This window comes from Lissotriton helveticus, chromosome 8 (assembly GCF_964261635.1).
Source record: "Lissotriton helveticus chromosome 8, aLisHel1.1, whole genome shotgun sequence".
In the NCBI taxonomy this organism is placed as follows: Eukaryota; Metazoa; Chordata; class Amphibia; order Caudata; family Salamandridae; genus Lissotriton; species Lissotriton helveticus.
In genome coordinates, this window is record NC_136069.1 from 843,457,643 (window position 1) to 843,473,096 (window position 15,454).

Below are 15,454 nucleotides of genomic sequence, written 5' to 3' on the forward strand. Positions count from 1 at the left end.
TATATTCATACAATCGCTGAAAAGTAATAATGGTTGAATTATTCTTCTTTTTCACTATTCTTGTAATTCTGGTAACAATATTTTGTTTCCTTCTGCTAATATTTGAAGATCAAGGTGTTTTATTTCCTCAGGAATGATTGCTTCAATAAATGTTTGAAATGGCAATTTGTGTATTTCTTGTGTCTTTGTGCCGTGCCCCCCCCTCCCCCCTCGGGCATGCCTAAGTAACCTTGAACTGGTAAATCAGTTTGCATGATTTCTGGGGTGGGGAATTAAAATGGTTATATTCTGAGATTGCAGATTTCATCTGATACCCTGTCAGGTTAGGGGTCCAGTTGGGGCATTGTGAACTAGCCAGGAATAGGGCCAACATACTCTGATATGAGTGGACTCAGTTTCCATATTCTGACACTTCTGTTGTCCAGATGCACAGTCCTACTTGAATAGTAGGAACAGTTCGACATCACAACTCAAAGTACATTCAACAGCAGTAATGATAGTCCAGTCAAATACTTTATGACAACAGTATTTATATATGTACCCAAAGTGAAATATGGCTGGAGGTCAGGGTTCGTGTTTGATAGGCAGGTCTCGGAGTCCCACTCCCCTCTCGCTAACAGGAGAGGGTATTCCCCATTTGCTATAGGTGACATTCAGGTTAAGCCCCACTAGTAGTCCGAGTCTCGGGAGTCCCACTTCAGCTTTTCTAAAAGTCAAGTGTTCCAGCGTGAGAAGCGCCATGTGGCAGAACCTGCTCCAGATAGTCTCGCCATACAATCAGTCTTACCTGCTCCTGTAAGGGTCGCACTACTGGAGTCTTTGGGAGTGTTTCACTCTAGGACATTGCAAAGGATGGCAGCAGACGATGAGTAGCACTTGCAGCTCTGCAGGGGCAGTGGTTGGGTGTCCACGGTGCTTCCTCTGAGACGGTTACTTCCACTCACCCTTCCCACAGGTTGCAGGAGATTCTTGCTCAGGTTCTGATCCACAGTCGGGGCTTGGGAACGCACAGGTCTCCATGGTGTCCTTTCCTCTCAAATCGGTTTACCAGTAACCTCATTACGTTAGCCCCTGCTGATTTACGGAGCTCACAGACTACAATGTGGTCATGGGCTGCAGCTGGATTGGCATGCCATTCATGCAGTCTTTACAGTGGCTCCTTCTGGCATACGGGGTAGCCTACTTCACTCCCTGCATGGGCTGGGGCCCAATTGGAATGACAGTCTTGCAATCTTCAAGGCGGCCCCTTTTGGGATACAGGGTTGCCGACTTCACTTTGAGCCATGGCCTATGTGCGATCGGGGCAGAAGCCAGCTCCTCTCACCTCACTACAGTAATATACCTGCCAGGCTCCCTCCACTGGAAACTGCTCCCTCCAAGCATTCTTCCCTTCCTCACAAGGCACACTGATCTTGGAAAGCAGTCCAGCACTGGGGGGGGAGGCTCCAGGTGTGGGTGGTCTTGGATTTCCCTTTGTGTTGTCCCCTTACCCAGCTGGGAGACTGGCAGGCCTGAGTATCCAGTTTTGGTCAAAAGCAGAATTATTGCAGAGTCTGGCTGGCTGCTAGACAGTTGACAATTTTGGGTGCCTTGAGCTCCCCTTATAATTTTCGGACACCAAACATGATTTATGGTGCGAGTCTTTGAAGTTTGTATTACGGGTCTGCCTCCTTTTGAAGTGCCCATTCCTATGCCCTTCTCTCCATCCAGAAAGCAGACTGTCACAGCAGCAGCGACTCCAAATCTGATAGCCCCACAACACAGCCATGAGAGAGACTATCGGCCACATGCTTCATTGTAGGATTTTGCAATTCCTAAATTGCGAAAATTAAGGAATCGCAATTTAGGAAATGCAAAATCCTATGCATCAAGAAATCTTTTAGGATTTCTTAATTTTCTGTATTTGCGATTCCTTAATTGCGAATCGCAATTAAGGAATGGCATTACATTGATTCCTATGGGCCTAGAGGCCCATAGGAATCAAGGGAAAAGCATTAGCTTTTTGCGAATTTGATTTTGCGAATGACAATTTGTTGATGCATTGCAAGGGTGCAGAGGGGGGTCCAAAGGACCCCCCCCCCTGCACCCTTGAAATGTTTTTTAAGTGCAAGTTTCACACACACATGTCCAAATGTGTGTGTGTAACATGACACTTTCAAAAATGCATTTTTGAGCATTTTTTAAAGATTTCGCAAATTAACCTTGTGTTAATTTGCACCTCCTATTTCAAAATTCGCATTTAAAAAAAAATTCATGCATTGCATTTAAGGAATCGCACAAATGCGATTCCTTAAATGCAATCGCATTTTTAGGAATGGCAAACAATTGCGAGTTTTGTGAAATTGTTTAATGCATCCCAAAAAGTGATTTTGGAATCGCAAACGGCCGATTTTTCCGAATCGCACCGTTTGCGACTCCAAAATCACTTGATGCATGTGGGCGTATAGGCTCACCTGGATGGCAGCCACAGTGATGTGAATCAAAAGGTTACCACAGGGCCCCAGCCTGACCCTTTATGATTCTCTTAACAGCCCCATTTGCTGCCCGAGTTGTGCCCAGGCCCCTCTCTGAATCATCCCTTACTGTGTGTCCCACCCAGCTCACAGGAATGCAGCAATACACAGTTTTGTCTGGGAGGGGGGGATTCCTCTACCTTCTCATGCTCCTCCAGTCAACCCTGGTTCTACCAAAATGTAACCCAGAATCTTCCATGTATTGTACCATTCACAGGCACACTTACATATATACAAAACACATGCACTGCACAGCACTACATACTAACTTGATGTAGGCAAAGGGTGAGTCATGCACACAGAAGCTGAACTTTACATGTAGGACACATTCTAGTGACTGGTAAAAAGGCCTGTCCATGTCCACTGATCACTGCAGGGTATGCTGTCACCACTGAACTTGTGCTACTTAACTCCTGGTAAAGGCAGTAAGCCATTCAACACTATCAAAGTAGTGCTTCGGGCACCACTCCTGGTCCAATAAGACTGAAACCTTTAAGACTGGCCAATATCATGGCACACATGCATGAGCCGTGTATAGGCCTAGGCAGTGAACTCTGCTCCATTTGTGGAGTTTTCTGTGCTCCACAAAGTTCCGAAATTAGAGAGTGGGGTTTTGTCCGTGCTCGCCAGCGTTAAGTTGGTGAGTGAGGAAAATCCAATGCTAGACCACCTCCCGGCGAGATTTCTCAATGCGGGCGGTCGCAGATGGTCGCAACTGCTCATGTTAAGAAACCACCCGTTCTCGTTGATGAAGCTGCCACTCCAGTGGAAAATCTACTCGAGCAGTAGAAAGAAGCTGCGTGTGGTGCTGTTCACTCTGATATTCCACCATGGGCCAAACAACCTTTGCTAAAAATCAGCGTGAACGGCATGACCTAATACACTTCGCCACTTGCGCCTCGTGTGGCAGAGTTTTTGGGTCACTTTGCGAAGTTCTGCCATGCAGTGTGCACCCACGATAACAAAAATTAGCAGCAGGGATACACACCCCGTTACAGCTGGAGCACTCAGGACATGTGTACACATCAGTCACCCTGCAAGGGACATTCTCATCCCAACAAAAACAATGTGGGATCCACATAGGACACAGCACCCTGGAGTCCCTGAGTGTCTAGTTTTCAAAATGTCTGGGTTTTGTTGGTCTCTCTTGGTGACAGAGCATGACCTGAATAGTGCAATAATTAACCATGGCAAGTAGGAGCAAATCCTAATCTGTCAGTCCACGTGTCAAAACTATGGTCAAACAAATACAAATATTCTCTTGTTTGCCATGGGAATGTTCTGTGCCCCAGGTGGACAGAAAAACTGCTCAGATTTTAGGGTTGGAGGATACCCCAATACCTGGGTGGTTCACCCACATGCCATATTTTTTTTTCTACAGCAAAAAAAATAATGTTGCTATCTAGTGAGCTTTATGCCCACCAGGGGGGCAGATTGTAAGTAAACTTCCCCAATCTACCCCCAGGGGGGCAAAAAGACTGTTGGGCACTTTCTGGGTTCAGGGCACAGTCAAATGCCTGTGTGGGCAGCTCCCTCGCCCCCCCTTTTTTTTGTTTGAGATGTATTTTTCCTGGTGGTCCACTGGGCTTTCTGCCCCCCTGGGTGGCAGATTAGGGATACATTCCCCAAATCTGCCCACTGGGGAATGGAAAGATGGTTGGGCCCTGAATGCGCGGAGGAAAACACAGGCCTATGTCTGTTGGGGCCACTCCACCTTAAAAAAATAAAAATACTGCCATTCAACTAGCTCTGGTGTATAGGCTTAAAGGCTAACTTGCCCCAGGGCGAGTCAACGGCCCATGCCATGGGGGGCTGCTCTCTCCACCCCAAAAAAACATAATGCCTTCCACTGATCCCCTAGTGGGCTTACTGCATCCAAGGTGGTGCAGAAAGACTAGTTGGGCCTGGCCAGAGGGGAGTACTGCTGCCACCCCAAAACAAATAGTTCCCTTCATCTACCCCTGGTATCTAGTGGACTTTCTGCCCCCCCCACCAATAAACAGCAAAAATACCATAACATTGCCCTTTTCGCTCTCTATCTTCCTTATGTGTCTCCTTTCCCCAGTACTACATCTGAGATCGAGCTGCGCTTTGAACCAGGCACAGGATGCACCCTCAACACAATACAAGCAACCCACGTGTCATTATAATCTATGTTCCCCTCACTTTTCTATTCTCTCCCACCCATTTTTTCTTGTCCTCTCCTTGTTTAATTTCTCTTGTAGCATTAAGAAGCTTCCTAAGCTAAGTGCTATAGAGGCAAACTGTGAATGTTAGGGCATGAGATGATAACGGAATCTAGAGATTAAAATACTCACGCATTTTGTGAACACGCATTTTCAGTGCTGAGCGGAGGTCTATTTTTAGGTCAAGCATTCAAGACCTCGTCTATATACTTTAGTATATACTTCTCATGTGGGATTAAAGCTATCCCGCTAATTCTCATTTTTTTGTTTCAGTGTCCTTTAAAAATTCTTTCTTGCTAGTGGTCAGTGCTGCCTCTTTGCCCCTCCTTTTTACTTGTGTACTGTATCATTACACCTTGGTTGCTTATCTATTCTTTTGGGGACTATTTTTTTTTTTTTTTTTTTTCCTTGCTCAGGTTACTGTTTGCATGTGTTAAGGTTCAGAGTCTGTAGCTGCTTGCATCCTAATGGAGCATTGGTCACTGCCACCTCCTCCCATGTCGTTGGATGCCTGCCTACCTAACCCCTCCCCCATGTTTTCTAAATTTCTTGAGCAGCCAGTTCTTTGTTTTACTGATAGTATTTGCAGATAAAGGAGGTGGTGGGCGCACACTGCCTCACATCCAAGCACTCAGTTTGCCCCGATGCATCATACTAAATACAGTGCATGATAACACTTTGTTGTGACTTGATTGACACCGTGGCTCCGCTCCGCGCGCCACGGTAGAATGTCGTGATTCCAAACGTTCGAAGTTGAGCGCCGCCGCACGCTGACCTGTCAGTTCTTACCAGCTGGCTGAAGACGGCGGGCGCGTTGATGTCTTGTTGCTGATATAATAAAGCTTGTACTTGAACTGAGTCTCCGCCTCATGTTGTAGTCACATGTTCTTGGCGAGGAGGTGGTCTTCAGTCAGCGGGCAGCAGGACATACAGCGAGGAATCTACGCGTGAGGATGTCTAGCCAGTGAACTTCTCCGGTGCGAGAGAATGAATACTGAGACAGCGTGAATACTGAGTAAGAGTCGGCACGCGTCAGAAGTGACTGATACCCCGGCACAGAAGTCTAGAAAGTAAGAAATTGCGTCTATGGCATTTGCGATGTGGAATATGGGGAAAGAGAACGAGTGAGACTCTGCAATGGGCAGTGAAATAACAGTTGTCTGAAGCTTAGATGCAGAGCGCTGAAGTGACTGCCGGAAAGAAGATGAAGTGACAGTTGATTAAAGTAGATGAGTGGAGCCCAAAAGCGAATGCCGGTGAGGAGACACGAACCAATGGCGGCGTTTTATTTAAGAGGCTGACGAGATTGGAACGCATGAAAATTGCGACAGAGGTGTCAGTAGTGTGAGGCGGCGAGCCAGGCAATTGACGGAGATACAGGAATTCGGCGGAAGTGACAGGCATGCCAACTGTGGTGTAAACTTGACTGGTGTGAAGTGCCACGTGAAATGTGGTTCGTGGTGGCAATTTGGTGTCTGCGCTTCGCGACGGAAAGAGTATTAAGAGAGTGAGCTAAGTGAGGCACATGTTGAAATTGCGAGGAGAACTAATTGCACTCCATCTGAAATAGACGCACCCAGGAGGAAATGCGTGTTTAACAGATAATTAAAAAAAAAAAGAACTGCAGCGCATAACCCGATTTTGTGAGGGAAAGTGGCATTACATAATCGGAACGTTTCTGGAGGGGACTGGGAGAAAGAATCATTTTTTTTTCTTATCAGGACCTATATGGTCTAAGTGAAAGCTTTGTGAGGAAAGCTAGTTACTCTATGGATGTGTTTGACATTCACGGAAAGCAAAGCGTAGAGTTAGCATATTCAATAAAAGCCTGCTGTAGTTCTTAGTGTAACTCTGCAATCCATCGTAGAATCCCATTACCTTACAGAATCTGTGGTGGCTCGTGATACAACACTGCCACCTAAGGGTACAAAGTGGTACATATATTTTATTCTCTGTTTTGTAAATGCACATCATCTAGGAAGGCTACAACTAGCGCTGTTGCGAAGTATACACCTATAGACTTGAGGCCAGAGTGTGTAGCTATGCAATATTAATGTTCACGTTTATATGACTATACTGAAAATTTGAGTTAGACTATCATTACAGGCATTACTTGCAAGTTAACATTGAGCTGGCTGGAGGTATACTTTAAAACAATATGGATATAAGTGCACTTGACGTATCTGCTGTGTCCAGTCCTCCTCACTTTCTTAGTCAACCCGGGAATCCAAACATAGAATGGGATGAATGGATTGAGATGTTCGACATTTATTTGGAAGCCTTGGATGCACAAGACTTCACTAGCAACAGAAAAAAAGCGATTTTACTTACCAATTTAGGCAAGGAAGGACAGCATATTTTTAAATATTTGCCTGTTGCCAACAACGAGCGAGGTCAGCCTATTGGAGATGTTTTTGAGGAGGCACGCAAAAGGTTAGAATTAAGATTTGCTAAAGCGACAAACATAGCATTAAGGAGATACAAGTTTTATACCCAGCCGCAGAAGGTTGGGGAGTCAATTGATGATTTTGTAACGAGACTTTGCGAACTCTCATTAAAGTGTAAATTTGATCCTATGACTGAGGAAATGATCAGAGACCAACTTATTGTTCAATGCAGAAGTAGGCAAACCCAAGAACGTTTATGGGCTGCCAAAGACCCTTCTCTTAAGGATGCTATTGACATTACAAAAATAATAGAGGAGTCAGACTCTTGCATGAAGGAGATGGATCGTAGGGATGCTAAGGCCAACATGTCTAGTGAGGGTGAAACTTCTGTTGTAGAGGGTTGCGAAGGGGAGGTAGCTGCATCTACTAGGTTTAAGGGTGTGAAGAATATTGCTGGGGGTAGAGCATATCCCAGTAGATATGGAAACAAAGTTTGTGGGAAGTGTGGCAGCGCTTACCACACGACTGACTCAAAGCGGTGTTGGGCCATTGGTAAGGAATGTAGAAAGTGTGGCCGCAAAGGTCATTTTGAAAGAATGTGTAGGGATACAAACAAGGGTAAGGTAGCAATGTTATCTGATGAATCTACTATGCATGAATACCCCTACCGACCTGATAGAATCTTGTGTGTTGAACCTTCGTTGGTTGATGGTAGTGAGGAGAGAGAAATTCTTCTCACCGAATCACACAAATCAGATGATAGGCGAAAAAACAGACCTAAGGCTGAATTTGTGATTGGGGGAAAAAGTGTGGATTTGATGGTTGACTCAGGGTCACTATATACCATCATACCCAAGAGGATGTTCAAGCAGGAGTGGCCTAGCAAGAAACTGATGCCTAAAGATATAAATCCAGGGGGGGTATCAAGGTGAACAAATAGACATTCTTGGTTTCATGGCGACTGACATTGTATTTAAGGGAAGATCTGTGATGGGCAAAGTGTACGTGGCAGAATCAGGACCTCCTATTTTGGGATGGTATCACCAGTTCAACCTCCACATCAAAATTCACCCACACGCTGTTGAACAGGTCATGGTGGTGGATGACCTCTCAGTGGAAGACCTCTTAGAGGGAGGTAAAGGTGTTTTTAGAGATCAACTGGGCAACCTAGAGGGATATGTACACAAGATAAAGCTCAAGAGTAATGCCGTTCCTGTACAACACATACTAAGAAAGGTTCCCTTCATGGTAAGGGGGAGGTTAAGAAAATGTTGAACGAGATGTTGTCCAATGGAGTCATAGAACCTATCGAATGCTCATCATGGATTTCCCCAGTTGTAATTTCACAGAAAGCTGATGGTAATCTTCGCTTCTGTGTTGATCTAAGAAGTTTAAACCAGAATGTGATCCCTGACACTTTTCCCTTGCCAAACATAAACGAAATGATGGTGTTGATTAAAGGGGCGAAATACTTCTCAAAATTTGACCTTCGTCATGCTTACCATCAGATTCGTTTGCATGAATCTTCTAAACACTTGACTGCCTTCATCACCAATGAAGGGATATTCCAATTTACAAGAATGCCCTTTGGGTTATGTTCAGCTGCGAGTGTGTTCCAAAGGATGGTCACAGAGGTTTTCAAGGGTATGAAAAATGTAATTTATTTCCAGGACGATACTTTGGTTTTTGGTGAGAGTGTAAGTGACCATAACTCTGGCCTGAAAAATGCCCTTGCGAGAATATTGGAATCAGGTTTGACATTGCGCAGGGAAAAGTGTTCCTTTTTAGCAACAGAGGTGGAATATTTGGGACATTCTATCCCGTCCGATGGTGTTAGACCAAAAAGAGACTTATTGGCATCCATAAAATTGGCTCCCGTACCAACCGACAGAGACAAAGTACGCTCATTCATTGGGCTAAATGAGTATTATGCAAAATTTGTGAAGAACTTTGCAAGCAAGACAGAACCCCTTAAGATGCTCTTGAGGAAAGGAGTCAAGTTCTGTTGGGGGGAGGAGCAAGAAACATGCTTTGTCAATATTAAGAGGGAGATATGCAATGCAGGAATTTTGGTTCCATTTGATGTACACGAGAAAACTGTTATCACTGTGGATGCGAGCGAAACTGGCATAGGAGCTGTGTTATCACAGAGCGATGGCACTAATGAGAAAACGGTGGCATTTTCATCTCGCACTTTAACTGCCACTGAGCGCTGTTACTCTGTTATTGAAAAAGAAACCCTGGCAGCTGCTTGGGGTGTAGAATATTTCAGGATGTATGTGTGGGGGCGTAGGTTTAAGCTTCGCACTGACCATAAGCCTTTGTTGAAAATACTCTCACCAGGTGGAACAGGAAAGGGATCAGCCAGACTGGCTAGATTAGCCTCCAGGATACAGGAGTACAATTTTGACGTTGAATTCATTTTGGGCTGGCGTAATGTACAGGCCGATTGTATGTCACGTTTATCCTTGAAATGGGAGGATGTGGACAAGGCAGGAGTGTCGAAAAAAGAGAGTGAAGGGGCTATCTCTTGTGTTGAGGATGTGACTCAGTGGAGTTGTGCAGCAGTCAGTAAGAAAGAGTGTGGTGAAGCAATGTCTCATGATGAAGTCTTAAAGAATGTTATGAACCTCATCTCTACGGGTAGACGCAGAGAAAGCACCTTGCCAATCAGTGTTAGGCCTTTTAATGCTGTCATTGACGAATTGTCTATTGTCACTGATCAGGTCATCATGCGTGGTGATAAGATTATTCCTCGAAGTAAATGTAAGCGAAGCCTACATGCAGGATGCACTGTTCCTGGAGAATATCAATTCTCAACAAATTAAATGTAATATATCTACTGTAGAAAATAAGTAATCTGTAAACTTCTCTACTGCTTGGTAAATTTATTATTCAACATAAATTTCAAGAAGACGATACTGTGTTACTACACAATATTATCATAATTCATCATATACACAGTTTGTATATATCTTATTTTTCATAATGTCTCTTGTAAAGATTATACATGTTTGCATGTCTTTATATACATAGCAATCTATGGAAAATAATTCATTACATAGCACAATGACAACAGAGGTTGTGAAGCAGCGTCCCCCGATGCATTTCGGGAAGCCCTGTTCCCTTCTTCAGGGGCGAATATCTAAAAGAATATAATATGTAAATGCATCATATTACTTTTATAGAAATACACACAAAAAGTTTTACGTGAGGGGGGAAAAAACATCATCAGTAACAAAACAATCAGGTGATAATCTATTGTACACATGATCCATAGGAGCGAAAGCATTACAACATAGTGCATGAAGATACATAGATAAGTTATATAACCCTCATAACATTACTATACATAACATTAACTCGAAAGAAAATTATCTGAACAATAAAATGTGCCTAATCAAGGAAGGTACTAATGTCCTATATATAATATATAAAACGACCGTCTATTACGTAGATAAATACATACTAGTCATATATTGCTAACTACTAAGGTAGAAAGTGCTGAGATTATCAGATCAAATCTTCCACACATGATATGTGGACAAAATAATAGTGCAGATTGGTGATGGGCACAAACCTTTGTCTTGCTTTCCTCACAGACGGTAGAATACGTCCTCGCAACTAAGAAATAGCGCCTCTCTATTAGAAAAAACGCAATTATAGTGCTAAGTGAAAAACCCAAAAACAAAATACTTATTACGGTATATGTAGTGATACTAAATAACACTACATACCTATGTGTTCAATGTTGTGGCTAAACGAATGCGCAGGTTGTCACTGTCCGTTCTATCGTTTGTGCTGGAACTGGAAAATAGGGGTAGAAAACAGTGATTACATCTCTGTGTATGGGATACAGAACTGGAATATGCGTGGATAATATGCGCAACAAGTTTTACTAGAGAGGTGGGAGATAATAAACGGAATACAACACTATATAGTAAAGAAACTGTGAGGACAAATAACCTACTTCATAGCGGTGGGAGAAAACGGAGTCAACTAATATATACTAAATGTTTCATGCAGAGTAGCATGTTTTAAAATATATTTACCTAACTGTTGTTTCAGCTATATCCAACGCCACATGGTGGTATCCTACTTTCCAACAATATTTGGCTTGTCAGAACCGAGGAGAAATTTCAGAATCAAACTACCGGAATATTAGACTAAACTTGCTGTTGGTATCTAAAAGCAAATAATAAAACAAACAGTAAACCTACAGTCAGACAAAGTATCTCTGCACTACCTCGGGATTACAACTGTTTCTTACCGATTTAATGTGGACGATTCTTCTCTCTGTCACGTAAGCGATCCTTCAAGAGCAGACTCGCGGAAGGATACAATACAAGCCTTAAGTAGTCCCTGTGGTGATACCGAACACCTGATTTCCGAAGTGGTGTTGTGGGAAATGTAGTCCACATATATATCAAAGTACTGATAACAACGCACGAATAATGTGCTTTCTGAGAGATTCAAGAATGTACCAAAAAGTCATCATACATGTAGGTATTTATCGTCACAAAAGACGAAAAAAGGGAATGTTTACATTAATGATGCTACGATCCTAATCTGTTCTGGATGCAATTGTTAAAGATGTCACCTGAACCCTGGTAAACAACGTTACTTGATTTTATCTCAAAATGGTATCTAATAAATTGCACGTGATGAATTGCCATCCCGAAAATATAGTTAAAAAAATGAATAAATCATATCGCATATACGAGAGAACAATGACTAATTGTACATTTAGTCTATTTGAAATTCTGTCATGTTTACTATCTATCGTTATAGCAACAACTTGTTGTCATGTTATTACTCCATATGATTTAGCACTATCCATAGAATGCATGAGCACCCTCTACATGATGTAGTTACATTCTATACCACTTGCATGAAATGACAACGTAATGCCTAAGAGCAGCATGCTATAATAAATAGATCAAAACACATCAACTAAGAAACTCATACCATGTCGATTAGATACAATATAGAAACAAAGTGAATGAAAGGATGTGCACTTTTTTTTTAAATTTAATGTCACATACTTAACTTCCTTCATATGATGACATTTGCAATCTCAAAAACGTATTAGTGTTGGCCATGAGGTAATTGCAGTAAATCAACAGACCAGTATGTCATCTACAGTGCATTTAAATGTGACAAAATACAAGATTGCAGTGTTGCACTGATCAGTAATCTCGGGGATTCATGAGAATACACATTCTTGTCTATGTCATACTAATTAACATCATATATACTTAAACACCTGCTTAAAATAAATACAGATGTTACATCAACCTAAAGAAACAGAATACCTCATGATAATAAAAACACATACCCTATACGTCTAATCAACATCACATACTATGTTGTAAAGTTCACTAAGGTACTAAATAGACTAGTATCATGCCCTATTGTTGGTATGACCATCTGATAATAAGTGTAGATATACTGTTACTGTATTTACTATATTACTACAGAAAACAACTGTAATCGATCCTGTCGTTAAGACCTGTTGGTATCAGTGTACCCAGGTGTTCAATCCAGAACACCTCTCTTTGAAGTAATTTAGCGTTATTGTCCTGGCCTTCTTGTTTAGCTACAACTTCAATAATTTGAGCTCTCAATTGAGCAATATTGTGCTTTTCCTCAAGCCAATGATTGGCTACAGACGTGGTTCTATGTTTACATCTGAAGTTGCTTTTATGCTCAGTGCGCCTGGTCTTGAATTTACGTTCAGTTTTGCCTATATAAAGCTTGCCACATGGGCATTTCAAACAGTAAATGATGTTCGTAGTATTACAATCTCCAGAATGACGTAGCTGAATCTTTTTGCCCGATGTCGGGTGTGCAATTGTATTGCCAGTTATGATGTTATTACAATGAACACAGTTTAGACACCGCATGGTGCCTTTATGTGGATCTGTGGAAACCGTTTTCCTGGGGGTTCTCATCATATCCATCAGATTCTTACCTCTAGTATAAGCAAAAATAGGTTTATTTAAGAAAATACCTTTGAATTCATTTTCATTTTGTAACAATTCCCATCTGTTCAGAATAACCCTTTTGATTTTACTAGAAGATGTGGAATATTTGGACACAAATGTAATGCCTTTCTTTTGCTGTTTAGGCACTGGGTTGAGCAACGTTTGTCTGTCCACGATAGCCAAACTCAATGGTTTGATCCAAAATCTCTGTGGGGTACCCCCTCTGTTCAAACCTTGCGCGATGTGTTTGAATCTGAGTGTTCAATAATTCATCACTTGCACATATCCTTTTAAGTCTTAGAAAGTGAGAATAAGGCAAGTTGGTGATGAGGCTTTTGGGGTGGAAACTGGTGAATAATAAGGTGCTGTTACGATCTGTCGATTTGGTGTAAATATCTGTGCAAAGCTTGTGTGTCTGATTATCTTTCTTAATCATGTATAATCACAAGAGGGAGGTAGAAAGACTGATCCATTCAGTTTCCTAGATTTGTATACTAATCAAGTAGGGAAGGATCACTTGTCCTGCACAACCTTTGGTATGCAGGAGGAATGTGGGGTGTCCCAGATAAAAGACCCTCATGCACGTGATGGGTATGGTGGTAAAATTAGCGGTATATCTTGGTTTTCCGCTTCTTTAATCACGTGTGTGCATAATCATCAGGTCAGTGAAGTTATGCAGCCTCCACCAGGAGGTTCTTACCCAAGGTTGGTACAGTAGTGAGCCAGTGATAGGGGGGGAGAGGAGGGCTAAGACAGTCTAAAAAGTCCCGAAAAGTCAGATAATGGTTTTATTGGTACTGTATTTGGGACCAGTAAACTCCATAATAGTGCATTCTAGAGAACTGGTTATGAGTAATAGATGCACTTGGAGTAGAAAGGTTATTTAAAAGAGGGAGGTGGGCTAAAAAACGGTCGACATGTTTCTGCCTCAACAGCCTTAACTAGGACTTACAGGCATTCATCAGGACCTACAGGTGAATAAAGTGAGAAAAATATATACATATAGCAGTGCTCTGAAAGTTGTGGTAAGAAATAGGAATACGTTAAACCTGTTTCTCTGTTATTGAGGTCGCAGTGTACCTGTGGAAAATAAGAATAAGGGGGGTTGCGTATCAACAAACAAGGGGCGGGGTACAATGGGACACATATAGAGCAGAAATCTGCTACAACCGTCTATTTCAATGATAGACACATTCACAACTGATAAAATGGCAATACTTTATAGAACAGCCAGTGTATGGCAATGTCAACTCATTCATCTCCAATCCAAACTCGTGTGAGGGACCTTAACATGCTTGCAGTTGGGACAGAATGCGTATATCAGTCATTATTCCACTTAAATTGCGGGTGTACCTCAGATAATACAGATACCTGTGAGCATGCGTGCAGTCCACACTACTCGTTTTTCAAAGTGACTATGGCTAGGTGGTTTACTCTTAAATCATGTGCGTTTAATCATACGTGAGTTCTAAATCGATCTTGAATTCTTAGCGAACGCAGTTACCTCACGCGCTTTGTTTGCGCGCTCCAATCAGGTAGGGGAGCTGCGAGCAGACTAAGGGAAAGAAATATCGGGTTAGGGGTTTGCTTATGTCTAAGTATACTTGCGGTTTTCGTATCTTAGGCTTGTTGTGGCTTGCACCTCTTGTGTCTTGCACCGTCAGCTTCGTTGCGCGTTCTGCTCTCCCTGACCCGGAAACGGTAAACTGAGTTTCCGGGTCGGGATGAAGAGACGTCGCTCTGGGCGTAGTCAGCGCTGATTGGCCACTTGGGGGGTACTATGGTAACCATGACAACGAAAGTGACTATTGGTCTCCGTAAGAGTGTTTTTGATCAGTGTCAACATACACAATGAAAAGCGGGGTTCTATTGTTACATTAAAGCTCGTTTACTGCATAGGATGCTGCGTGTTGAAAGGGAACGTGGTTCTGGTGAAACCCTTTGTCTTATCATTATGGTTGAAAATGATTTTAGGGGGCTCCTACATTATCTCGTTGTTGTCTCTGGGGGCAGGTTATGGAGTGTGTTTTATTTTACTGATGAATATTTGGACACTCAATTAGCTTCGTGTGAGACTGAGCCATGGAATATTATCGTTCAATCCGTCACTATGGGTACTAAGTCTATGTACCCATCTCTGTTCTTTTTCGTAAAGAATCTTTTCTGCATTTCTGTCTTTCGTGGACAGTGTCTCGAGGATGACCCACTGTAGATCTTCAGTGGTGTGGCCCTTCTCTAGATAGTGACTTGCCATTTTGGTGGTGCTTTTTTTGCACTTCACATTACTTCGGTGCTCACATATTCTCTGTTTCATTTTTCTGCAGGTCATTCCGATATAACGGAGATGGCAGGGGCATGTGATCATGTAGACCACATGACTA

At 42.6% G+C, this 15,454-nt stretch overlaps 2 long non-coding RNA genes across 2 annotated transcripts in view; both read right to left on the reverse strand.

Moving 5' to 3' along the window:
• The window catches only part of LOC144772948 (uncharacterized), a 75,546-nt gene that overhangs the window by 20,505 nt on the left and 39,587 nt on the right, over positions 1–15,454 (reverse strand). The window lies entirely within an intron of this gene.
• On the reverse strand, positions 10,700–11,228 carry LOC144771787 (uncharacterized). Its single transcript, XR_013599477.1, has 3 exons — positions 11,139–11,228; positions 10,824–10,893; positions 10,700–10,728 (listed from the first exon to the last, which is right to left on the reverse strand). It is a non-coding gene; the product is annotated as an uncharacterized LOC144771787 (long non-coding RNA).